The sequence below is a fragment of the Oryctolagus cuniculus genome, chromosome 8 (assembly GCF_051225735.1).
Source record: "Oryctolagus cuniculus isolate XC-2025 breed Fujian yellow rabbit chromosome 8, ASM5122573v1, whole genome shotgun sequence".
NCBI classification, from domain to species: domain Eukaryota; kingdom Metazoa; phylum Chordata; class Mammalia; order Lagomorpha; family Leporidae; genus Oryctolagus; species Oryctolagus cuniculus.
In genome coordinates, this window is record NC_142874.1 from 103,231,470 (window position 1) to 103,242,242 (window position 10,773).

Below are 10,773 nucleotides of genomic sequence, written 5' to 3' on the forward strand. Positions count from 1 at the left end.
TTGCGGCGCCAGCACACCAGGTTCTAGTCCCAGTCGGGGCGCCGGATTCTGTCCCGGTTGCCCCTCTTCCAGGCCAGCTCTCTGCTGTGGTCAGGGAGTGCAGTGGAGGATGTCCCAAGTCCTTGGGCCCTGCACCCCATGGGAGACCAGGATAAGTACCTGGCTCCTGCCATCGGATCAGCGCGGTACGCCGGCCGTGGCGGCCATTGGAGGGTGAACCAATGGCAAAGGAAGACCTTTCTCTCTGTCTCTCTCTCTCACTGTCCACTCTGCCTGTGGGAGAAAAAAAAAAAGACTGCAAGTTACTTGAAGTTTGGGAGATAATCACAGTGTTTGTTATAAGGCAAAATATACAGCGTGATCATATGCTGTGCTCTAGTAAACTGCAATTGTCTCAGAAAACTATTAAGTATAAATATAATGCTATGGGAAGCAATCCACACAGCAGACTCCTAGAATTTGCTGTAAATAACACTCTGACCTCAGAATCAACCCTTAAGGCTTCCTGATCTGGCTCAAAAGCCTGTGAGAGCATTTCAGGCATGGAAAGCCAAGACTCTGTGGCAAAAAAATATCCTATATAGAGGATCTCTTTGAGACCTCAGTGAAAAGAAAGGGTCATCAAAGAAGAAGTACTCATCTCCGAAGGGAGGAGAGAACACCCACTTCACCCATGGAGTTTATTGTCACAAAAGGCTTCCATAGTCTTGGAAGGCCATGGCAAGAGCCTCAGGTGATCACTAACGTGATGATCATAAATAAGGGTATTAATTGTTAAAGGAACAACAGGAGTCACTGTGCACTTACTCCCCCTGTAGGACCTCCATCCCTAATGAATTATACTATGAGAATTGACTGCAAATTTTGTTCCTAAACTGTGTTCTATATGTTATATGTGTGTTTGGGGGTGCAAACTGTTGAAATCTATGCTAAACATGGAATTGGTCCTCTGTATACAAAATCAAACTAAAAATGAATAATAATGAAGAAGGAGATGGGAGAGGGAGAGGGAGGTGGGATGGGAATCGGGGGCTGGGTTTGGGGGAAAGAAAAACTATATTACTAAAGTTGTGTCTATGAAAAAATGCATTCATTCAATAAAAACTTAAATAAATAAATAAATAAATATAATCCATGCATATTGATAATGTGATTGACAAATTATATTGATTATTTTTACTTACTTCTTTAAAATTTTATGAGGAGATGTACAATTTGGGACATGCTCAATCGGACTTCCCCCATATGGTGGAGTTAGAAATGTGCCAGGGGATTCCAATACAATCCCATCAAGGTGGCAGGTACCAATGCCATCTCACTAGTCCAAGTGATCAATTTCAGTTCACAGTTGATCATACTGATAGGTCTAAGAGTCAAAGGGATCACATAAACAAGACTAGTGTCTGCTAATACTAACTGATAGAATAAAAAAGGGAGAGAACAATCCAACATGGGAAGCAGGATACACAGCAGACTCATAGAAGGGCAGATGTCCTAAACAGCAGTCTGGCCTCAGAATCAGACATAAGGCATTCGGATCTGGCTGAAGAGCCCATGAAAGTATTTTAGGCATGGAAAGCCAAGACACTCTGGCAAATAAATATATAAATAAATACCTAAATGAAAGATCTCTATGAGTGAGTTCCCAATGGAATCAAAGAACGGGCCATCAAAGAAGGAGGTACCTTTCTCTGAAGGAAGGAGAGAACTTCCACTTTGACTATGACCCTGTCGGAATTAAGATAGAAGTTGGCGAACTCAAAAGGCTTCCATAGCCTTGGAAACTCAGGACTAGAGCCTAGGGAGATTACTGACGCCATAAACAAGAGTGTCAAATTGTTAAGTCAACAACAGGAGTCACTGTGTACTTACTTCTCATGTGGGATCTGTCCTTAATGTGTTGTCCAATGTGAAGTAATGCTATAACTAGTACTGAAACAGTATTTTACACTTTGTGTTTCTGTGTGGGTGCAAACTGATGAAATCTTTACTTAATATATACTAAATTGATCTTCTGTATATAAAGAGAATTGAAAATGAATCTTGATGTGAATGGAAGGGGAGAGGGAGCGGGAGATGGGAGGGGTGCGAGTGGGAGGGAAGTTATGAGGGGGGGGGAAGCCATTGTAATCCATATACTGTGCTTTGGAAATTTATATTTACTAAATAAAAGTTAAAAAATGTATACTGTATCCATATCATATTGCAAGTTAGGTTCCTTACAAAGCAGACTTTCAAAAGTTTAATGTGCAAATGATTTAATCAGGATGCAGAATTGGCCAGAGGAAGGAGTCAAACTGCATTGCAGTCTGAGCTATGTGGGAGAGACATTGCCACTGTGGTATTTTTTCTGAAAATAATAGCAGATCGACATCAGGTTAGAAATAGCAAATGAATCAGTAAACTTGAAGATAGATTATCAGAGATCATGCAGTGAGAAAAACAGAGAAAAAACAATGAAGAAAATTAACAGATACTTAGAGAAATGCCAGCCACTATTAACACCATGAAGAAAACATATGGAAGTACTCACATGAGGGGAAGCAAAAATGGAGTGCAAAAATATTTGAAGAACTAATGGCAATGTCTCACTGATGAAAGACTTTAATTTATTAAGCAAAAATCTCACTGAACTTCAAAACAGGATAAATATAAACAAAGAGACATGCAGTGAAAATGCTGAAAGATAAAGGCCAAAATTCTTGAAAGCAGAAAGTGAATAGCAACTTGATAAAATGGCATCCAACAATATCGGACACAAGAAAAGCACGCACATGTCAGTTCTATTTTTTATGAATGTAATGATAAATCTGAAAATAACATAAATCAATTACATTTATAATTATACTAAAAGGAATATTTTTAAATCAATTTAATAAAAGAGGGTAAAGTGTACAGTGAAAACTGTACCAAAAATTGACAGAAGACATTAAAGAAAGTGGCACTGGTATTCTGACTCACTGGGTTAAACTGCCAGTCCCAATACCAGTATCCCACTGTGAAGGCACCTGTGAATACAGTGGATGATGGCCCAAACTCTTGGGTACTTTTCATCCATGTGGGAGACTGGGATGGAGTTCTTGCCTTCTGGCTTTGGCCTGGCCCAGTCCTATCTGTTGCAGTCATCTGCGGAGTGAATCAGCATATGGAGAATAACACAATCTCTCTCTCTCTCTCCCTCTCTCTCTCTCCCTCTCTCTCTCTCTCTCTCTCCCCTCTCTCTCTCTCCTCTCTCTCTCCCTCTCTTTCTCTCTCCCCCCCCTCTCCATCTGCCTTTCAAATAAATTAAAATAAAAAGACACAACTAAATATATGGAAAAACATCCGCAGTTATTGCTAAGCTGTCAATAGTCCTCAAATATATATGGAAAGTCAAAGGAACTGGTTAGTAAAAAAAAAAAAATACTTTGCAAATACAAAGTTGAAGAGTATCCATTTAGCCTAGCAGTTAAGTTGCCCACATCACACATCAGAGTGTCTGGGTTTGACACCTGACTCTGATAACTGACTCCAACTTCCTGCTAATGCTGATCCTGGGAAGCAACAATGAAAGTACAAGGCATTAAGCTCATGTCACCACATAAGAGACTTACATTGAATTCAAGACCCCAGTTTTGGACTGGTCCAGCCCTGGCTACAATAGGCATTTGGGGAATGAAACAGAAGATGGGAATGTACTCTCTCTCAAATAATTTTTTTTTCAAAAATCTAGAAAATAGTGTGGAGTTGAAAGTCACATTTTCCTATTTCAAAACTTACTGAAAAGCTACAGTAATAAAACCCCTGTGGTATTTTGCTAAGAATATAAATGGAATGAATAACTAAAAGTAAAACAATAATTACAGCCAATTCTTTTTTTTAAATCCTTTAATTGAGCAGAGACAAAACATTCTCATCGACAGATTCACTCCCAAATGACCACAGTGACTAAGACTGGATCAGACTGAAGCCAGGAGAAGGAAGCTGTATACAGTTCTTCCATATGATGTCAGGAACTCAATTATTTTATCCATCATTGCTGTCCCATGGGTCTGTATCAGCATGAAGCTGATATCATAAGCTGACACCTGCTATCAAGTCCAGGCACTGGGATGTAGGCATCTTAACTACTAGGCCAATTATCTGCCCTAGTTAATTGATTTTTAGCAAAGGTAACAAAACTATTCATGGGGGAATAATGTTGTGTCAATTGAATATACATGTGCTTTAGAAAGAATTTGGACACCCACCTCTTACCATATACAAAAAGTACCTCAAACTGTGTAAAAGATCTAAATATAAGTACAAAAATCACAAAATTCTTACAAAAGATATGTAAATCTTCATGAACATGCATTTGGCAACAGATTCTTAGATGGACAATTAAATGCAATCAAGCAAAGAACACCATAGGGCAATCGTACCTTACCAAAATCTTGATTCAAAGGACACTATTAAGAAAGTGAAAAGATAACCCAAAATTGAGATAAAGATTTCCCCTATAATGTATCTAACAAATGTTCAGTTGTAAATCAATGAAAGATATATACAACTAAAACTTGAGTGAAAACCTTCTGAAGAAGATATACAAATGGCCAACATGCACATGAAAACATACCAACATCATTAGCCACTGGTAAAGTGAAAATCAAAGCTGTAATGAGATACTATTTTGTACCCACTAGGATGACTAAAGAAAAAAGAAAATAACAATTTGACAAAGTTATGGAAAGATTGATTCCTCATACATTGCTATTGTGACTGTTCACTGAAATAGCTGCTGTTTAGAGGAGGTTGATATTTCCTCCAAAGGTTAAATACAGAGTTATGATATGACTCAGAAATTCTACTCCTAGAGAGTAGAGATTTGACCATGTATATTCACATAAAATTTTGCATGAAAGTCTCTATCAACATCATTCATGGGCCGGCGCCGCGGCTCAATAGGCTAATCCTCCGCCTAGCGGCGCCGGCACACCGGGTTCTAGTCCCGGTCGGGGCGCCGGATTCTGTCCCGGTTGCCCCTCTTCCAGGCCAGCCCTCTGCTGTGGCCAGGGAGTGCAGTGGAGGATGGCCCAGGTGCTTGGGTCCTGCACCCCATGGGAGACCAGGAAAAGCACCTGGCTCCTGGCTCCTGCCATCGGATCAGCGCGGTGCGCCGGCCGCAGCGCGCTGGCCGCGGCGGCCATTGGAGGGTGAACCAACGGCAAAAGGAAGACCTTTCTCTCTGTCTCTCTCTCTCACTGTCCACTCTGCCTGTCCAAAAAAAAAAAAAAAAAAAAAAAAAAAAAAAAAAAAAAAACATCATTCATGGTAGTCAAAAAGTACAACTAATCCAAATTTCCATATACATATACATATACATAGTATATCCATTCAATGAAATATTATGTGGTATTTATGCATGTTACAACCTGCATGAAATTTGAAAACATGCTGAATGAGAGAATTCTGTCACAGGAGATCCTATATTTCATGATTTTATTAACATGAGATATTCAGAATAAGCAAATACATAGAGGCAAAAGTAAATGAGTTATCAAATGAGCATCATAGATGGTTACTCCTAATGAATATGGGGTTTATGGTTGGTATGATCAACAATTTCTGGAGTTAATGATGGTTGCAGAATCTTGGGAATATAATTTAAGAAAACACTATTGTGCAATATATAAGTGACTTATAATATATGAATTTTAACAAAAAGAAACAACTAAAAGTGAAAGGTAAAGAAAGATAACTAAATGTTTAAGGCACTCACCCTAGGATTATGATGTAAATTGAAAGTATGTTATCATAAAAATTAAAAGAAAAAATAAAAGAAAGGAAGGAGGATGGAAGGAGAGAGGGAAGTAGCATTAAGTTGTTAGAATCATATCTGTGAAATCTGTTCTATTTATATTAATAAAAAATTTAAAGTTTACTTTGTGATTTACTGCATTTTAAATGTTTAACATCCAATAGCATAAAACACATAGGAAGAAAATTTTATGTATATTTTTTGTTTCCTGTAGTGTAATTGAAGTGATTTATCACAGATTGTAATAAATGTATATTAAGAAATCATTAATGGCCGGTGCCACAGCTCACTAGGCTAATCCTCCGCTTTGCAGCGCCGGCACACCGGGTTCTAGCCCCAGTCGGGGCGCCGGATTCTGTCCCGGTTGCCCCTCTTCCAGGCCAGCTCTCTGCTGTGGCCAGGGAGTGCAGTGGAGGATGGCCCAAGTGCTTGGGCCCTGCACCCCATGGGAGACCAGGATAAGTACCTGGCTCCTGCCATCGGATCAGTGCGGTGCGCAGGCTGCAGCGCGCCAGCCGTGGCGGCCATTGGAGGGTGAACCAACGGCAAAGGAAGACCTTTCTCTCTGTCTCTCTCTCTCACTGTCCATTCTGCCTGTCAAAAAAAAAAAAAATCATTAACACCCAAAATATAGAAAATAGGAAAAGAAAATTATAAAAATTAAGGCAAAATATACATAAATGAGAATGTAAAGAATCAGAAAGATGACAGAAAAAGTGAAAAATGGATTAAAGACATGATTCAAATTGAAAAGGCATAGCAAGTTCATAGGTTTTAACTCAGCTATATCAGTAATCACTTAAACTTAAAATGTCTCACGAGAAAATATTAAAAGGTAAAGATTTCCATACTGCCTGTAAAGGCCAAACATAACGACAGACTCAGAATGCACAGGTAAAAGATCGGAAGTAAAAGGTTTTTGGAAATGTACCAATGAAGCACTAATCAAAGGAAAGCTGAGTAGTATATTAATATAAGTCAAGTTGAACTCAGAGCAAACTGTCACAGAAGGTAGAGAGGGGTATTTGATAGGAGTGAAAAGGGTATATTAAAATTAAAACAATTGTAAATGCCTGTGCATTTAATTAAAGTCCGAAAGAAAGCAAAATTGGGAAGAAAAAACTCTCAAAAATGAAAAGACCAACTGAATTATATTCAGATGTTTAAACAACCTCAATAGTCTATAGCGCAAGAATGGATGATATCACTAAGGGCTTGAATAGTCACCATTAATTATTTGATATTTATTAAACACCCAACAATAGCAATATTAACTTTTACATCAATATTTCACAGATCATACAGCAAACCTGACCATATTCTGGAACTTAAAACATATCTGAGTACATTAAAGAACTAAAATCATATAAGAAATGTCCTAGATTTTAAAATATATATTAGTACATTTAAAAACTAAAATCATACAAGAAATGTTTTTATGATGTGAAATTGATTATAAAGCAATAGCAGAGAAATAAAATGAAAACACTAAAATATTCAGAGCTAAATAACACACATTAAAAAAATACATAGATCAGAAGAACTGCAAAGAAAATTAGAAAATATTTTACATTGAATGAATATGAAAACACAGCAAAATAATTTGTAGGGTGCCACTAAAGCAGTATTAGAGGAGAATGGTGTCAAAATGTATGTAATCTCTTATTCTCTAAAATAATCTCAGAGGGGACAGCCTATTAAATACAAAGTTAGCATACAAAGTAATGCTAAAGATAGGAGAAGAAATACATGAAGTAGAAAAATAAAAACCATAGAGAAAATCAATGAAATTAAAAATTGATTTTTTGAGTTTAATAAAATTGACAAAACTATAGCCAGACTAGAAAAGACAGATTTTATAGATATTCAAATAATAGTGAAGGTATACTATCAGCAACTTTATTACAATAAAAATCAAAACATATCATAGTAATAGTTTCTATAAAACATTAAATCCTCTTAAGAAGAAATAGACAAACTGAATATCTCTGTATCTAAAAGACCTTGAATTTATAGTTAAAAGCTTCCCCACACACAAGAAAAGAAAAACAGATTCAGATGGCTTTCACTGTTGAATTATACAAAACATTTCAGTGAGAAATGATCTTAGTATTACACAAATATTTCCAGAAAATTGAAGAGACCATTACCTGTTAGCATTACACTTGTGCGCGTGCACACGCATGCACGTACACACACATACACACACACACAAATTAGAGATGATACTAAGAAGACTGCATAACATTATTCCTCATTAAATATAAATACAACAATTCATAGCAAAAGTTGAGCAAATTAAACCCAACAATATTTTAAAACTTGATACAATCTTCAAATAAATCACGAATGGAAGAAAACTTCTTCAAAATGGAACTGATGTTAATGAAAAATCAATAGCTAACATACTTAACAGAGAAATTCCAAGAGATCTGACTATGAATTCAAGGACAAAAAAAGTGTAATTCTTAATAAATCTATAATTATTGTAAAAAGTATTCTTGACATTGCATTAAGACAAAAATTCATTTGATAACAAAAAATTGTAACTTTAATCATTTCTGACATGATAAAGTGTGTGGAATATCTTATTGAATGCATAAAATAGTTAGAAAATTTGGAAGTTACGTAATCAATATAGAAAAAGCTATCATACACTTTATGTAATAGCAACAACCAAGCATAATTTAATTTTTAAATAATGAAATTTAAAATGGCATCAGAGTATGAAATATTTAGGGTATGGTATAAAAAAATTAGTGTAGAATCTGTATGTGGCTAAAGTTAACTAATTCATATCTTAATTAATAGAAATATATATATCTTGTTCATATATTGGATTAATCAATAATGTATGGACATGAATTCTTCTCTAAGTGGGCTTTAGATTCAATGAAATCACAATGAAATTTCCAAAATAACTTTTGTAAAAAATGCAAATTTGTCACAACAGCATATGGAAATGTACAGGAACTAGAATAGTCAAAGGATACTGATATATATATAATATATCTGTGTGTACATATATATATACACACATATATATGGGAATACTTATATTCCTTGATTTTAAGACATCACAAATCTATAGTATTCAGGACACTTTAGTGCTGGAATAAGAAAAATATTAATTGAACATAATATAGAGTCCAGAAATGGATGCATGCATACTCAATTATGCCATTAATTTTTTGATAAAGCTGTCTAGAAAATTCAATGCTGAATTAATGGCTTTTTTTCTCTATAAATGTTAGTGGAACTTTTGGATAGATTCATGCAAAAAGCAAATTAAAACAAAGAGAATCTCAGTGATTACCTTGCATCAGACACAAAAATTAATTCAAAATAGGTATAGACCTAAATGTGTGAGTATACTATGAAATTTCTCAGTATGTCAAGGAAAATTTTAATCATTATTAGAAAAATTTTTATAAGAGGAATATAAAACCAATTAGGCATAAAATAAAATTTTTGCAAATTATACTTCCAATTTAAAAACTTTGTCTTTGAAGCTCACCTTTATGATAATGAAAATGTAAGCCACATCTTCAAAGAAAATATTCACAAACATATGTCTGATCAAGATGAAGGACTTACATGAAGAAACTTCTTATACATCAATTATAAAAAGACAAAGAACCTTATTTAAAATGGTCAAATTATTTGAACAGATACTTAAAGAATTCGAATGAACATGTAAACACCTAGAAGGTGCCCACTGTTAGGAAAATGCAATTAAGCCCATAATGACATACTCACTAGAAGAGCTAACATGAAGATGACTACAAATATCAAGTAGTGGAAATGGTATGAATAAAACTGCATCTCTCATGTACTCCTTGTGGTTGATAAAATAATTTGATTTGAAAAAGTTTGCAACTTACTTAGAGTATATATTTCTTGTAATAGTTATTCCATTTCTAGGTGTTTAAGAAAAATAAAAGCATCTATCCATGCAAAGCCTTTTACACAAATGTTTATAGCACTTCATAAAACCCCAAATTGCTAATGACAAAAAGTTCACCAACATTTGAGGGAGAAAGCTATGATTTGACTATACAATAGCAAAGTACTCAGCCATTAAAGGAAATAAAATATCGAAATGTACATTAAAATGGTTGAATTTCAAAATGCTTCTCTTAAATGATAGAAGTCAGATACTCATCCAATATAAATATTCTAGAATTTTCTAGTGTGAAAATATAGAAACCACAAACAAAAGAGTAGCAGTAGAGGCCGATCAGAGATTCTCCAGAGTAGGGACAGCTGAGGAGGGGAGGAGAAGGGGATTTAGAAAGGAAAATAATAAACTTAAGAGGGGGAAGTAATTATGTTGTTACTAGCAATAGTGTTCCAGGTACAGGCATATGTTAAAATTAATAAATTGTGTATATTCAGCACATTGTACATTGAATATATTGCAATAAAGCTGAAAAGATTGAAAAAAGAGCATCAATGTTTGTGTTTTAATCATTATTAATATAAATATACAAATAGTGAGGAATTACAACTACAACAGGAATAAAAATAGTAAGTCTATATATATATGTCTACTAATAAGCCTACTTTTGATAACTACAGTGCTATTTTGACATTTAATTAACATTAAACACACACACACACATAAACACAGACACATTGGTTTGAATGTCTTTAAGTTCATGTGTTGATGCCCCAACACTCAATGTAATAGTGTTGAGAGCTAGGACCTTAAAAGGGAAATTAGATCATTAGGACCTCCCTCATGATATCTCAGGATCTGCTTCACTATCAGGAGAGTTTGTTATGAAGTGACTTTGTATGCCTATTAGTTGCTCACATGCTCTTGCACCTCCTGCTATTTTTAAGCATATATAATATTATAAGGGAGGAGAACTCATTTAAATATGGAATTTCTAATTAAATGGGAACCAGAGTCAGGCATTTGACCTAGCAGTTAAGATGCCTGTTAGGGTACTCTCATCCCACACATAAGTACTTGGATTGGTAACCTG